The sequence below is a fragment of the Athene noctua genome, chromosome 1 (assembly GCF_965140245.1).
Source record: "Athene noctua chromosome 1, bAthNoc1.hap1.1, whole genome shotgun sequence".
NCBI lineage: Eukaryota > Metazoa > Chordata > Aves > Strigiformes > Strigidae > Athene > Athene noctua.
In genome coordinates, this window is record NC_134037.1 from 139,928,593 (window position 1) to 139,944,621 (window position 16,029).

The following is a 16,029-nucleotide window of genomic DNA, read 5'->3' on the forward strand; positions in this document are numbered from 1 at the left end:
TGCTGCAGGCCTTCAGCAGGCTGCCCTGGAGGAGCCCTTGACTGCCGTTGTGCCTGGTGATCTCTTGATCACCCCTGTGGGGAAGGAGCCCTTGAGCGTGGTGCCTCGTGAGAGAGTTTTGGGCTTTGGTGAGTCCCGCCAGAGCGGCAGGCAGGCCCCCCTCTGCAGACCGTGTGGTAAGTATTGTCTGGTAAGTGTGCTCTGGGGTTTTCTGTTGTCTGGTGCTGTCCGTCCTTTCTGCTGTACTGCATTGGCTGTGTGGTACTTTGTATTGTATTGTTAGTGGGTATTTTTTATTCTGTGTCTTGTATCGTATGGTGCCTAGGTGCATGTACTGTCGGGTGTATTGTGCTGTAGCATCTGCTTTGGTATTTACGGTACTGTATGAGTTGTACTGTATTATGGTACGGTATGCACCATCTGTATGGTATGGATCATAGTGTTGATGCGTATTAGAATATGTAGTCCTTTGGCTATTGTTTTAACCTGTGTATTGTGTAGTATGGTATTTCCTGTAATCTGTGTATTCTCTTTTGTTATTTTGGTAAGTGTCGCAGGCTGTTCATTGTATCTATTGTACTGTATTATTTGGGTTTGGTATTGATGTTATTGTACGTACGGTATGGTATGTGTTTATGGTCTGGAATGTATCATAGGTTAAATATCCTCTATATCACTGTAGCTATGGTATTGTTTCTATGTATTCTATGTATAGATTTTTGTGTTCTGTATTTGATGTGTTGTGTGGGTTGCATTTCATATACTCTGTGTATTGTATTCTGGTTGATATCCTATTGCACACGGTCTGTATGGAATGGCATTAATTGTATGCTGTGTAGTTTGCATTGTATCATCTGTTTTATTTGTTGTATGGCATTTTATCGTAAGTACTGTACCGCATTGAATGTATTGGAGGTTTTGTATCTTCCCTTGCATTGTATTTTATTTCCTAATGTATTGTGTATGGAAATTTTTCTTGGGAAATGTAATATTTATTGTATTTTGCATTGCTTTTTCTGTATTTTGTAGGGAAACTTATTTTTCTTTGTCATGTATTGTATTTTGGATGGTTTTTGAGCATTATTTTGTGCATTTTTCTGTATCGTCTGTCGTGCTCTTTCTTGTAGAGCACGTATTCTGTTTTTTGGCACTGTGAATTTTGTGATGTACTTGGTATTGTAATGTGTTTTGTCTTTTGTAGTAGCTGCTGTGTTTTCCTGTGTGTATTGTAATGGATTTGGGGCTGTATTGTCTGTCTTGTATTTTGCCTTGCGATTCCTTGTCTGTAGGTTGTGTGTAATATGACAGGTGTGGTTTGCACCGTCGGGTAAGGTCTGTAAGGTCTGTTGTGGTCTGTAGGGTATTGTCTGTCTTGTATCGTGGGTATGGTATCGTATGGTATGGTTTGTAACGTCTGCCCCCGCGGAGGAGCCGTTCGCCTTGGCTGCGCCGCCCCGGAGGAGCCATCGTCGCCCCGCCCCGGAGGAGCTCTTCACGGCACATCCCAGCTCTTCTTGGAGGCCTTGATCACGCCGCCGCGGAGCATCCCTGGGCTCAGTGCACGGTGCCCGAGGAGCCGCTCGTCATCGGGGCTCCGCCTTGCGTGTCTTGTGTTGGTTGTCTTTTTCCCTGTGGCATGGTATTTCTTGTATTGTGATGCCTTGTATCTTTGGTGCTGTGTATCTTTGTGACTTGAATTGTGTTGTAGTTTGTTTTGTACGGTGGGATGGTTACCGTCCTGTAGGTGTTTGCGGTCTGTTAGTTATTGTATGTACTGTGTGTGTTTGGATTGATTTATAGGATGTATTCTGTTCTGCATTGTCTGGGATTGTCTACTTTCTTGTATATTGCATTTTGCATCGTGTATTTCCTTTTGCGTGTTGGCATCTGTATATTGCATCTTGTAGTGTGGATCGTATTTTGTATTGTGTTGTGTGTAGTATGTTTCATGGATGGTAGGTGTGTTGTGTAATGTGGGGAATGGCCTATGTGGTATCTTGTGTATTGTTATCATTTTGTATATCTTGTGCTGTATTGTGTTTGACACTGCCTTGCCTGTATTGTCTGCTATGGATTGCGTTGTTCTTTGTAATGCGCTGTAGTTAATATGGTATGGTTTGTCATGTATTGCGTGGCATGTATTTTTGTATCTTTTATTATTGCCATATTTTTGTATCTGTTTTATTGCCATGACTTGTATATATCGTCGGTGTTGGGTTTACTCTCTCCTATAGTACGGATTGCATTTTCTGTCTGGTCTGTATAGTATGGAAAGGTGTCTAATAATAATGTATGGGCTTGTCTGTATCAATGTGTCTGTATTGTATGGAATGTTTTGCACCGTGTGGCTCCCCGGAGGAGCATTTCAGCGTGTGCTGGCAGAGGAAGGCCCTGGTCAGGCCCGCCCCAGAGGAGCTGTGCCCCACGCTGTTTGCGTGTTGATGCAGGCCTTCATCCCGTGGTGCTGGAGGAGCCCTTGCCTGCGTTTCCAGCGCGGTGGATCTCTTTGTTACGCGTTGCGTGTTTCCGTGGAGACCTTTGCCGTGGTGACCCAGAGGAGCTGGTCACACGTGGCAGCGGCGGAGCAGTAGCCCGGGAGGCCCTCAGGAGCTGTGCTGTGCGTGTCAGCGGAGCAGCCCATCATCATGCCGGCCCCAGAGGAGCCGTTCAGCGTCCGAGCGCTGTGGAGGAGCCCTTGCTGATCCTGGCCCCAGAGAGCAGCTGTTCCCCACGCTTGGTGGGTCTCCTTGCAGCCCTTCCGGACGCTGTACCCAGAGGAGCTCTTCATCCTGCCACCGCAGAGGATGCCATTTTCATCATCACTCCCGAGGTGCTCCTCGCTGTGCCTCTGTGCAGGAGGTCCTCATTCCATGGGCCAGCTGGTGCTGGAGCCCTTCCTTCAGTGTGCTGTGCGGCAGGAGCTGTTCCCCAGCCTGCGCCAGAGGTGCCCTTTGCCCTGTGGGCATGCAGGAGCCCTTGCTCATGCTGGGCCAGGGGGCCCTTGATGGCAGCGACCCTGAGGATCCCTTGATTGCTGTGTCTTTGGAGGAGCCCAGCATCATCCCCGCCTTGGAGCAGGCCTTCATGGCGCCAAGCTGGAGGAGCCCTTCCCCGTTACACCTGCCCGTCGGAGCGCTTTGTGTTGCTGCCCGTCTCTCCTTGGAGCTTGACGTGGCGGCCGTGCAGGAGAGCTTCACTGTGCTGTCCCGGAGGAGGCCTTGATCATCCCTACCCTGGAGGAGCCCTTCCCCGTGTTGCAGCGGAGGAGCCTTTTCCTGCGAGGCCCTCAGGAGCTCTTGTGTGCGTGTCAGCGGAGCAGCCCATCATCATCCAAGCCCTGGAGGAGCCCCTTGAGCGTCAGAGCGCTCTGGAGGAGCCCTTGAGCGTGTGGCATTGGAGGAGCTTTGGATGATGGTGGCCCCAGAGGAGCTGTTCCCCACGCTTGGTGGGTCTTGCTGCAGGCCTTCAGCAGGCTGCCCTGGAGGAGCCCTTGACTGCCGTTGTGCCTGGTGATCTCTTGATCACCCCTGTGGGGAAGGAGCCCTTGAGCGTGGTGCCTCGTGAGAGAGTTTTGGGCTTTGGTGAGTCCCGCCAGAGCGGCAGGCAGGCCCCCCTCTGCAGACCGTGTGGTAAGTATTGTCTGGTAAGTGTGCTCTGGGGTTTTCTGTTGTCTGGTGCTGTCCGTCCTTTCTGCTGTACTGCATTGGCTGTGTGGTACTTTGTATTGTATTGTTAGTGGGTATTTTTTATTCTGTGTCTTGTATCGTATGGTGCCTAGGTGCATGTACTGTCGGGTGTATTGTGCTGTAGCATCTGCTTTGGTATTTACGGTACTGTATGAGTTGTACTGTATTATGGTACGGTATGCACCATCTGTATGGTATGGATCATAGTGTTGATGCGTATTAGAATATGTAGTCCTTTGGCTATTGTTTTAACCTGTGTATTGTGTAGTATGGTATTTCCTGTAATCTGTGTATTCTCTTTTGTTATTTTGGTAAGTGTCGCAGGCTGTTCATTGTATCTATTGTACTGTATTATTTGGGTTTGGTATTGATGTTATTGTACGTACGGTATGGTATGTGTTTATGGTCTGGAATGTATCATAGGTTAAATATCCTCTATATCACTGTAGCTATGGTATTGTTTCTATGTATTCTATGTATAGATTTTTGTGTTCTGTATTTGATGTGTTGTGTGGGTTGCATTTCATATACTCTGTGTATTGTATTCTGGTTGATATCCTATTGCACACGGTCTGTATGGAATGGCATTAATTGTATGCTGTGTAGTTTGCATTGTATCATCTGTTTTATTTGTTGTATGGCATTTTATCGTATGTACTGTACCGCATTGAATGTATTGGAGGTTTTGTATCTTCCCTTGCATTGTATTTTATTTCCTAATGTATTGTGTATGGAAATTTTTCTTGGGAAATGTAATATTTATTGTATTTTGCATTGCTTTTTCTGTATTTTGTGGGGAAACTTATTTTTCTTTGTCATGTATTGTATTTTGGATGGTTTTTGAGCATTATTTTGTGCATTTTTCTGTATCGTCTGTCGTGCTCTTTCTTGTAGAGCACGTATTCTGTTTTTTGGCACTGTGAATTTTGTGATGTACTTGGTATTGTAATGTGTTTTGTCTTTTGTAGTAGCTGCTGTGTTTTCCTGTGTGTATTGTAATGGATTTGGGGCTGTATTGTCTGTCTTGTATTTTGCCTTGCGATTCCTTGTCTGTAGGTTGTGTGTAGTGTTATATGACAGGTGTGGTTTGCACCGTCGGGTAAGGTCTGTAAGGTCTGTTGTGGTCTGTAGGGTATTGTCTGTCTTGTATCGTGGGTATGGTATCGTATGGTATGGTTTGTAACGTCTGCCCCCGCGGAGGAGCCGTTCGCCTTGGCTGCGCCGCCCCGGAGGAGCCATCGTCGCCCCGCCCCGGAGGAGCTCTTCACGGCACATCCCAGCTCTTCTTGGAGGCCTTGATCACGCCGCCGCGGAGCATCCCTGGGCTCAGTGCACGGTGCCCGAGGAGCCGCTCGTCATCGGGGCTCCGCCTTGCGTGTCTTGTGTTGGTTGTCTTTTTCCCTGTGGCATGGTATTTCTTGTATTGTGATGCCTTGTATCTTTGGTGCTGTGTATCTTTGTGACTTGAATTGTGTTGTAGTTTGTTTTGTACGGTGGGATGGTTACCGTCCTGTAGGTGTTTGCGGTCTGTTAGTTATTGTATGTACTGTGTGTGTTTGGATTGATTTATAGGATGTATTCTGTTCTGCATTGTCTGGGATTGTCTACTTTCTTGTATATTGCATTTTGCATCGTGTATTTCCTTTTGCGTGTTGGCATCTGTATATTGCATCTTGTAGTGTGGATCGTATTTTGTATTGTGTTGTGTGTAGTATGTTTCATGGATGGTAGGTGTGTTGTGTAATGTGGGGAATGGCCTATGTGGTATCTTGTGTATTGTTATCATTTTGTATATCTTGTGCTGTATTGTGTTTGACACTGCCTTGCCTGTATTGTCTGCTATGGATTGCGTTGTTCTTTGTAATGCGCTGTAGTTAATATGGTATGGTTTGTCATGTATTGCGTGGCATGTATTTTTGTATCTTTTATTATTGCCATATTTTTGTATCTGTTTTATTGCCATGACTTGTATATATCGTCGGTGTTGGGTTTACTCTCTCCTATAGTACGGATTGCATTTTCTGTCTGGTCTGTATAGTATGGAAAGGCGTCTAATAATAATGTATGGGCTTGTCTGTATCAATGTGTCTGTATTGTATGGAATGTTTTGCACCGTGTGGCTCCCCGGAGGAGCATTTCAGCGTGTGCTGGCAGAGGAAGGCCCTGGTCAGGCCCGCCCCAGAGGAGCTGTGCCCCACGCTGTTTGCGTGTTGATGCAGGCCTTCATCCCGTGGTGCTGGAGGAGCCCTTGCCTGCGTTTCCAGCGCGGTGGATCTCTTTGTTACGCGTTGCGTGTTTCCGTGGAGACCTTTGCCGTGGTGACCCAGAGGAGCTGGTCACACGTGGCAGCGGCGGAGCAGTAGCCCGGGAGGCCCTCAGGAGCTGTGCTGTGCGTGTCAGCGGAGCAGCCCATCATCATGCCGGCCCCAGAGGAGCCGTTCAGCGTCCGAGCGCTGTGGAGGAGCCCTTGCTGATCCTGGCCCCAGAGAGCAGCTGTTCCCCACGCTTGGTGGGTCTCCTTGCAGCCCTTCCGGACGCTGTACCCAGAGGAGCTCTTCATCCTGCCACCGCAGAGGATGCCATTTTCATCATCACTCCCGAGGTGCTCCTCGCTGTGCCTCTGTGCAGGAGGTCCTCATTCCATGGGCCAGCTGGTGCTGGAGCCCTTCCTTCAGTGTGCTGTGCGGCAGGAGCTGTTCCCCAGCCTGCGCCAGAGGTGCCCTTTGCCCTGTGGGCATGCAGGAGCCCTTGCTCATGCTGGGCCAGGGGGCCCTTGATGGCAGCGACCCTGAGGATCCCTTGATTGCTGTGTCTTTGGAGGAGCCCAGCATCATCCCCGCCTTGGAGCAGGCCTTCATGGCGCCAAGCTGGAGGAGCCCTTCCCCGTTACACCTGCCCGTCGGAGCGCTTTGTGTTGCTGCCCGTCTCTCCTTGGAGCTTGACGTGGCGGCCGTGCAGGAGAGCTTCACTGTGCTGTCCCGGAGGAGGCCTTGATCATCCCTACCCTGGAGGAGCCCTTCCCCGTGTTGCAGCGGAGGAGCCTTTTCCTGCGAGGCCCTCAGGAGCTCTTGTGTGCGTGTCAGCGGAGCAGCCCATCATCATCCAAGCCCTGGAGGAGCCCCTTGAGCGTCAGAGCGCTCTGGAGGAGCCCTTGAGCGTGTGGCATTGGAGGAGCTTTGGATGATGGTGGCCCCAGAGGAGCTGTTCCCCACGCTTGGTGGGTCTTGCTGCAGGCCTTCAGCAGGCTGCCCTGGAGGAGCCCTTGACTGCCGTTGTGCCTGGTGATCTCTTGATCACCCCTGTGGGGAAGGAGCCCTTGAGCGTGGTGCCTCGTGAGAGAGTTTTGGGCTTTGGTGAGTCCCGCCAGAGCGGCAGGCAGGCCCCCCTCTGCAGACCGTGTGGTAAGTATTGTCTGGTAAGTGTGCTCTGGGGTTTTCTGTTGTCTGGTGCTGTCCGTCCTTTCTGCTGTACTGCATTGGCTGTGTGGTACTTTGTATTGTATTGTTAGTGGGTATTTTTTATTCTGTGTCTTGTATCGTATGGTGCCTAGGTGCATGTACTGTCGGGTGTATTGTGCTGTAGCATCTGCTTTGGTATTTACGGTACTGTATGAGTTGTACTGTATTATGGTACGGTATGCACCATCTGTATGGTATGGATCATAGTGTTGATGCGTATTAGAATATGTAGTCCTTTGGCTATTGTTTTAACCTGTGTATTGTGTAGTATGGTATTTCCTGTAATCTGTGTATTCTCTTTTGTTATTTTGGTAAGTGTCGCAGGCTGTTCATTGTATCTATTGTACTGTATTATTTGGGTTTGGTATTGATGTTATTGTACGTACGGTATGGTATGTGTTTATGGTCTGGAATGTATCATAGGTTAAATATCCTCTATATCACTGTAGCTATGGTATTGTTTCTATGTATTCTATGTATAGATTTTTGTGTTCTGTATTTGATGTGTTGTGTGGGTTGCATTTCATATACTCTGTGTATTGTATTCTGGTTGATATCCTATTGCACACGGTCTGTATGGAATGGCATTAATTGTATGCTGTGTAGTTTGCATTGTATCATCTGTTTTATTTGTTGTATGGCATTTTATCGTATGTACTGTACCGCATTGAATGTATTGGAGGTTTTGTATCTTCCCTTGCATTGTATTTTATTTCCTAATGTATTGTGTATGGAAATTTTTCTTGGGAAATGTAATATTTATTGTATTTTGCATTGCTTTTTCTGTATTTTGTGGGGAAACTTATTTTTCTTTGTCATGTATTGTATTTTGGATGGTTTTTGAGCATTATTTTGTGCATTTTTCTGTATCGTCTGTCGTGCTCTTTCTTGTAGAGCACGTATTCTGTTTTTTGGCACTGTGAATTTTGTGATGTACTTGGTATTGTAATGTGTTTTGTCTTTTGTAGTAGCTGCTGTGTTTTCCTGTGTGTATTGTAATGGATTTGGGGCTGTATTGTCTGTCTTGTATTTTGCCTTGCGATTCCTTGTCTGTAGGTTGTGTGTAGTGTTATATGACAGGTGTGGTTTGCACCGTCGGGTAAGGTCTGTAAGGTCTGTTGTGGTCTGTAGGGTATTGTCTGTCTTGTATCGTGGGTATGGTATCGTATGGTATGGTTTGTAACGTCTGCCCCCGCGGAGGAGCCGTTCGCCTTGGCTGCGCCGCCCCGGAGGAGCCATCGTCGCCCCGCCCCGGAGGAGCTCTTCACGGCACATCCCAGCTCTTCTTGGAGGCCTTGATCACGCCGCCGCGGAGCATCCCTGGGCTCAGTGCACGGTGCCCGAGGAGCCGCTCGTCATCGGGGCTCCGCCTTGCGTGTCTTGTGTTGGTTGTCTTTTTCCCTGTGGCATGGTATTTCTTGTATTGTGATGCCTTGTATCTTTGGTGCTGTGTATCTTTGTGACTTGAATTGTGTTGTAGTTTGTTTTGTACGGTGGGATGGTTACCGTCCTGTAGGTGTTTGCGGTCTGTTAGTTATTGTATGTACTGTGTGTGTTTGGATTGATTTATAGGATGTATTCTGTTCTGCATTGTCTGGGATTGTCTACTTTCTTGTATATTGCATTTTGCATCGTGTATTTCCTTTTGCGTGTTGGCATCTGTATATTGCATCTTGTAGTGTGGATCGTATTTTGTATTGTGTTGTGTGTAGTATGTTTCATGGATGGTAGGTGTGTTGTGTAATGTGGGGAATGGCCTATGTGGTATCTTGTGTATTGTTATCATTTTGTATATCTTGTGCTGTATTGTGTTTGACACTGCCTTGCCTGTATTGTCTGCTATGGATTGCGTTGTTCTTTGTAATGCGCTGTAGTTAATATGGTATGGTTTGTCATGTATTGCGTGGCATGTATTTTTGTATCTTTTATTATTGCCATATTTTTGTATCTGTTTTATTGCCATGACTTGTATATATCGTCGGTGTTGGGTTTACTCTCTCCTATAGTACGGATTGCATTTTCTGTCTGGTCTGTATAGTATGGAAAGGCGTCTAATAATAATGTATGGGCTTGTCTGTATCAATGTGTCTGTATTGTATGGAATGTTTTGCACCGTGTGGCTCCCCGGAGGAGCATTTCAGCGTGTGCTGGCAGAGGAAGGCCCTGGTCAGGCCCGCCCCAGAGGAGCTGTGCCCCACGCTGTTTGCGTGTTGATGCAGGCCTTCATCCCGTGGTGCTGGAGGAGCCCTTGCCTGCGTTTCCAGCGCGGTGGATCTCTTTGTTACGCGTTGCGTGTTTCCGTGGAGACCTTTGCCGTGGTGACCCAGAGGAGCTGGTCACACGTGGCAGCGGCGGAGCAGTAGCCCGGGAGGCCCTCAGGAGCTGTGCTGTGCGTGTCAGCGGAGCAGCCCATCATCATGCCGGCCCCAGAGGAGCCGTTCAGCGTCCGAGCGCTGTGGAGGAGCCCTTGCTGATCCTGGCCCCAGAGAGCAGCTGTTCCCCACGCTTGGTGGGTCTCCTTGCAGCCCTTCCGGACGCTGTACCCAGAGGAGCTCTTCATCCTGCCACCGCAGAGGATGCCATTTTCATCATCACTCCCGAGGTGCTCCTCGCTGTGCCTCTGTGCAGGAGGTCCTCATTCCATGGGCCAGCTGGTGCTGGAGCCCTTCCTTCAGTGTGCTGTGCGGCAGGAGCTGTTCCCCAGCCTGCGCCAGAGGTGCCCTTTGCCCTGTGGGCATGCAGGAGCCCTTGCTCATGCTGGGCCAGGGGGCCCTTGATGGCAGCGACCCTGAGGATCCCTTGATTGCTGTGTCTTTGGAGGAGCCCAGCATCATCCCCGCCTTGGAGCAGGCCTTCATGGCGCCAAGCTGGAGGAGCCCTTCCCCGTTACACCTGCCCGTCGGAGCGCTTTGTGTTGCTGCCCGTCTCTCCTTGGAGCTTGACGTGGCGGCCGTGCAGGAGAGCTTCACTGTGCTGTCCCGGAGGAGGCCTTGATCATCCCTACCCTGGAGGAGCCCTTCCCCGTGTTGCAGCGGAGGAGCCTTTTCCTGCGAGGCCCTCAGGAGCTCTTGTGTGCGTGTCAGCGGAGCAGCCCATCATCATCCAAGCCCTGGAGGAGCCCCTTGAGCGTCAGAGCGCTCTGGAGGAGCCCTTGAGCGTGTGGCATTGGAGGAGCTTTGGATGATGGTGGCCCCAGAGGAGCTGTTCCCCACGCTTGGTGGGTCTTGCTGCAGGCCTTCAGCAGGCTGCCCTGGAGGAGCCCTTGACTGCCGTTGTGCCTGGTGATCTCTTGATCACCCCTGTGGGGAAGGAGCCCTTGAGCGTGGTGCCTCGTGAGAGAGTTTTGGGCTTTGGTGAGTCCCGCCAGAGCGGCAGGCAGGCCCCCCTCTGCAGACCGTGTGGTAAGTATTGTCTGGTAAGTGTGCTCTGGGGTTTTCTGTTGTCTGGTGCTGTCCGTCCTTTCTGCTGTACTGCATTGGCTGTGTGGTACTTTGTATTGTATTGTTAGTGGGTATTTTTTATTCTGTGTCTTGTATCGTATGGTGCCTAGGTGCATGTACTGTCGGGTGTATTGTGCTGTAGCATCTGCTTTGGTATTTACGGTACTGTATGAGTTGTACTGTATTATGGTACGGTATGCACCATCTGTATGGTATGGATCATAGTGTTGATGCGTATTAGAATATGTAGTCCTTTGGCTATTGTTTTAACCTGTGTATTGTGTAGTATGGTATTTCCTGTAATCTGTGTATTCTCTTTTGTTATTTTGGTAAGTGTCGCAGGCTGTTCATTGTATCTATTGTACTGTATTATTTGGGTTTGGTATTGATGTTATTGTACGTACGGTATGGTATGTGTTTATGGTCTGGAATGTATCATAGGTTAAATATCCTCTATATCACTGTAGCTATGGTATTGTTTCTATGTATTCTATGTATAGATTTTTGTGTTCTGTATTTGATGTGTTGTGTGGGTTGCATTTCATATACTCTGTGTATTGTATTCTGGTTGATATCCTATTGCACACGGTCTGTATGGAATGGCATTAATTGTATGCTGTGTAGTTTGCATTGTATCATCTGTTTTATTTGTTGTATGGCATTTTATCGTAAGTACTGTACCGCATTGAATGTATTGGAGGTTTTGTATCTTCCCTTGCATTGTATTTTATTTCCTAATGTATTGTGTATGGAAATTTTTCTTGGGAAATGTAATATTTATTGTATTTTGCATTGCTTTTTCTGTATTTTGTGGGGAAACTTATTTTTCTTTGTCATGTATTGTATTTTGGATGGTTTTTGAGCATTATTTTGTGCATTTTTCTGTATCGTCTGTCGTGCTCTTTCTTGTAGAGCACGTATTCTGTTTTTTGGCACTGTGAATTTTGTGATGTACTTGGTATTGTAATGTGTTTTGTCTTTTGTAGTAGCTGCTGTGTTTTCCTGTGTGTATTGTAATGGATTTGGGGCTGTATTGTCTGTCTTGTATTTTGCCTTGCGATTCCTTGTCTGTAGGTTGTGTGTAATATGACAGGTGTGGTTTGCACCGTCGGGTAAGGTCTGTAAGGTCTGTTGTGGTCTGTAGGGTATTGTCTGTCTTGTATCGTGGGTATGGTATCGTATGGTATGGTTTGTAACGTCTGCCCCCGCGGAGGAGCCGTTCGCCTTGGCTGCGCCGCCCCGGAGGAGCCATCGTCGCCCCGCCCCGGAGGAGCTCTTCACGGCACATCCCAGCTCTTCTTGGAGGCCTTGATCACGCCGCCGCGGAGCATCCCTGGGCTCAGTGCACGGTGCCCGAGGAGCCGCTCGTCATCGGGGCTCCGCCTTGCGTGTCTTGTGTTGGTTGTCTTTTTCCCTGTGGCATGGTATTTCTTGTATTGTGATGCCTTGTATCTTTGGTGCTGTGTATCTTTGTGACTTGAATTGTGTTGTAGTTTGTTTTGTACGGTGGGATGGTTACCGTCCTGTAGGTGTTTGCGTTCTGTTAGTTATTGTATGTACTGTGTGTGTTTGGATTGATTTATAGGATGTATTCTGTTCTGCATTGTCTGGGATTGTCTACTTTCTTGTATATTGCATTTTGCATCGTGTATTTCCTTTTGCGTGTTGGCATCTGTATATTGCATCTTGTAGTGTGGATCGTATTTTGTATTGTGTTGTGTGTAGTATGTTTCATGGATGGTAGGTGTGTTGTGTAATGTGGGGAATGGCCTATGTGGTATCTTGTGTATTGTTATCATTTTGTATATCTTGTGCTGTATTGTGTTTGACACTGCCTTGCCTGTATTGTCTGCTATGGATTGCGTTGTTCTTTGTAATGCGCTGTAGTTAATATGGTATGGTTTGTCATGTATTGCGTGGCATGTATTTTTGTATCTTTTATTATTGCCATATTTTTGTATCTGTTTTATTGCCATGACTTGTATATATCGTCGGTGTTGGGTTTACTCTCTCCTATAGTACGGATTGCATTTTCTGTCTGGTCTGTATAGTATGGAAAGGCGTCTAATAATAATGTATGGGCTTGTCTGTATCAATGTGTCTGTATTGTATGGAATGTTTTGCACCGTGTGGCTCCCCGGAGGAGCATTTCAGCGTGTGCTGGCAGAGGAAGGCCCTGGTCAGGCCCGCCCCAGAGGAGCTGTGCCCCACGCTGTTTGCGTGTTGATGCAGGCCTTCATCCCGTGGTGCTGGAGGAGCCCTTGCCTGCGTTTCCAGCGCGGTGGATCTCTTTGTTACGCGTTGCGTGTTTCCGTGGAGACCTTTGCCGTGGTGACCCAGAGGAGCTGGTCACACGTGGCAGCGGCGGAGCAGTAGCCCGGGAGGCCCTCAGGAGCTGTGCTGTGCGTGTCAGCGGAGCAGCCCATCATCATGCCGGCCCCAGAGGAGCCGTTCAGCGTCCGAGCGCTGTGGAGGAGCCCTTGCTGATCCTGGCCCCAGAGAGCAGCTGTTCCCCACGCTTGGTGGGTCTCCTTGCAGCCCTTCCGGACGCTGTACCCAGAGGAGCTCTTCATCCTGCCACCGCAGAGGATGCCATTTTCATCATCACTCCCGAGGTGCTCCTCGCTGTGCCTCTGTGCAGGAGGTCCTCATTCCATGGGCCAGCTGGTGCTGGAGCCCTTCCTTCAGTGTGCTGTGCGGCAGGAGCTGTTCCCCAGCCTGCGCCAGAGGTGCCCTTTGCCCTGTGGGCATGCAGGAGCCCTTGCTCATGCTGGGCCAGGGGGCCCTTGATGGCAGCGACCCTGAGGATCCCTTGATTGCTGTGTCTTTGGAGGAGCCCAGCATCATCCCCGCCTTGGAGCAGGCCTTCATGGCGCCAAGCTGGAGGAGCCCTTCCCCGTTACACCTGCCCGTCGGAGCGCTTTGTGTTGCTGCCCGTCTCTCCTTGGAGCTTGACGTGGCGGCCGTGCAGGAGAGCTTCACTGTGCTGTCCCGGAGGAGGCCTTGATCATCCCTACCCTGGAGGAGCCCTTCCCCGTGTTGCAGCGGAGGAGCCTTTTCCTGCGAGGCCCTCAGGAGCTCTTGTGTGCGTGTCAGCGGAGCAGCCCATCATCATCCAAGCCCTGGAGGAGCCCCTTGAGCGTCAGAGCGCTCTGGAGGAGCCCTTGAGCGTGTGGCATTGGAGGAGCTTTGGATGATGGTGGCCCCAGAGGAGCTGTTCCCCACGCTTGGTGGGTCTTGCTGCAGGCCTTCAGCAGGCTGCCCTGGAGGAGCCCTTCACAGCGCATCCCAGCTCTTCTTGGAGGCCTTGATCACGCCATCCCGGACGAGCCTTTGCCCCGAGGAGGCCTTCACTGTTCTGCCTCTGAGGAACCTATTTTCATCTCTGCTTTGGAGTCTGGTTCTTCTTTTATTTTTTATTGGATCATCTTTTGTATTTTATGTGCTATTTTTTGTTGTATTGTATTTATGGTATTTTATTGATTGTGTTTTATCTTGTATTTTGTCTGGTATTTTGTGCATTGTGTATATTGTGTTAGTTGTGAATATGGGATGTAGAGTGTTATAGTGTGTAAGGTATTGTGTATCATTTGTTGCATTGTAATTCATTTTATATGTTCTATTTTTTATATGGTATTTTACATACTGCATTTCCAGTATTGTATTTAACGTATGGTAGGTTTTTTTGTTGTATATTTTGTGTTCCGTGTCTTCCCATGTATTCTGTATTATTGTTTGTATTGTGCTGTAGTTTGTATTGCCTTGTATGGTTGGTATTTTGTTGTTTGTCATATATTGTGTTGTATGTATTTTGCTGTATTTTTTGTTGTTTTGTCTTGAATGTTTTGTAATTATTATTTATATTGTATTTAACTGTTTGTTTTGGTACTTATCATATCGTATGTGTTGCAGTTTTATGTATGGTATGTATTGTATTTTCTCTCTGTTATACGTTGCATGGTAAGGTATGTACCATATGGTGTCTATAAGATTGTCTGTGTCGTGTCATGTGTATCGTATTTTATCGTACGTATCGTATGTTTGCCCGTGTATGTCTGCCTGGATGAGGCATTTACTGGTCTGCTCTGGAGGCGCCCTTCACCACATTGTATTGAAGGATTCCTCAACCACACTGCACCAGAGGAACAGTTCACCATGTCATGCCAGAGGAGCACATCATCATCCGCGCCCAGAGGGGCTGTTCCCCACGCTGGTTGGGTCTTCTTGTAGCCCTTGAGCACACTGTCTCCGAGGAGCCCTTCCCTGTGCTGCTCTGTAGGAGGCCCTCATTGCGCTGCCCGCACGAGTCCTTCCTCACACCGCCCTGGAGGAGTTGTTCACCACACTGCCTCAGAGGAGCCCGTCATCGTGGTCCCCTGGAAGTGCGCTTCATCACTCTGCTGCAGAGGAGGCCTTCACTGTACCACTCCAGAGCAGCTCTTCATCCTGTCGTGCTGGAGGAACTCACAGTTTCAGTGTCCTGAAGCAGGCTTTCACCGTGCCAATTCTGCACTGATCCCTTTCAGCCCCATATCACGCCTCCACAAAAGAGCCCCTCACCGTGCCGTTTCAGCCTTTCTTCACAAGCCCAGAGGATCCGCTCATCGCACCACCCTGGAGGAGCCCTTCACTGTGCTGATCCGTAGGACCCCTTCATCACGCAGATCCATAGGGAGCCCCTCATCGTGCCAACCTGGAGGCGCCCCACATCACACCACCCCAGAGTAACTCCTCATTGTTCAGACTCGAGGAGCCGTTCACTGTGCTGTCTTGAAGCCTTTCATCACACCACTCTGGATGAGCCCCTCATTGCACCGCCCCAGAGGACCCCCTCATCATGCCACCTGGAGTAACTCTTCTATGTGCAGTCTTGGAGGAGCCCTTCAGTGTTCTGTCAGCTCTTCTTGGAGCCTTTGTCATGCTGCCCCAGAGGAGCCCTACACTGTGCTGCCCCCGAGAGGAGCCCCTTATTGTGCTGTGTCAAAGGAGCCCCTCATAGCACCTCTCCAGCCCTTCACCATGCTGCCCGTTAGGAGTCCTTCCCTGTGCACCTGACTCTTCTTGGAGTACTTCATCGTTGTCCCCCAGAAGAGTCCTCCCAAGCCCTTTTGGAGGAGTCCTTCATCAGGCCACACTGTGGGGGTCCTTCATCATGCCAGTCTGGAGGAACTCTTCACCGCCCCTCCTGGCTCTTCTTGGAGTTTGTCACTGTGCCACCCCTGACAAGGCCTGCGTGACGCTGCCTGCCTCTTTTTGGGAGTCCTGCATTGTGCTACCCAAGTCTTCTTGGAGTCCTTCCTGTGCTGCCCAGCTGTTCTTGGGAGTCCTTCTCCATGCCACCCTGGAGTAGCCTTTCTCTGTGTGACCTGGCTTTTCTGGAGTCCTTCACTGCGCCACCCAGGTCTTGTTGTTCATCACAGCCTCCTGGAGGGTTCCTTCACCACC

At 49.1% G+C, this 16,029-nt stretch overlaps 1 pseudogene; it reads left to right on the forward strand.

Annotated features, from left to right (window-relative positions):
• Nucleotides 1–16,029, forward strand: part of LOC141957995 (ATPase family AAA domain-containing protein 2-like) — a 130,907-nt pseudogene that overhangs the window by 80,590 nt on the left and 34,288 nt on the right.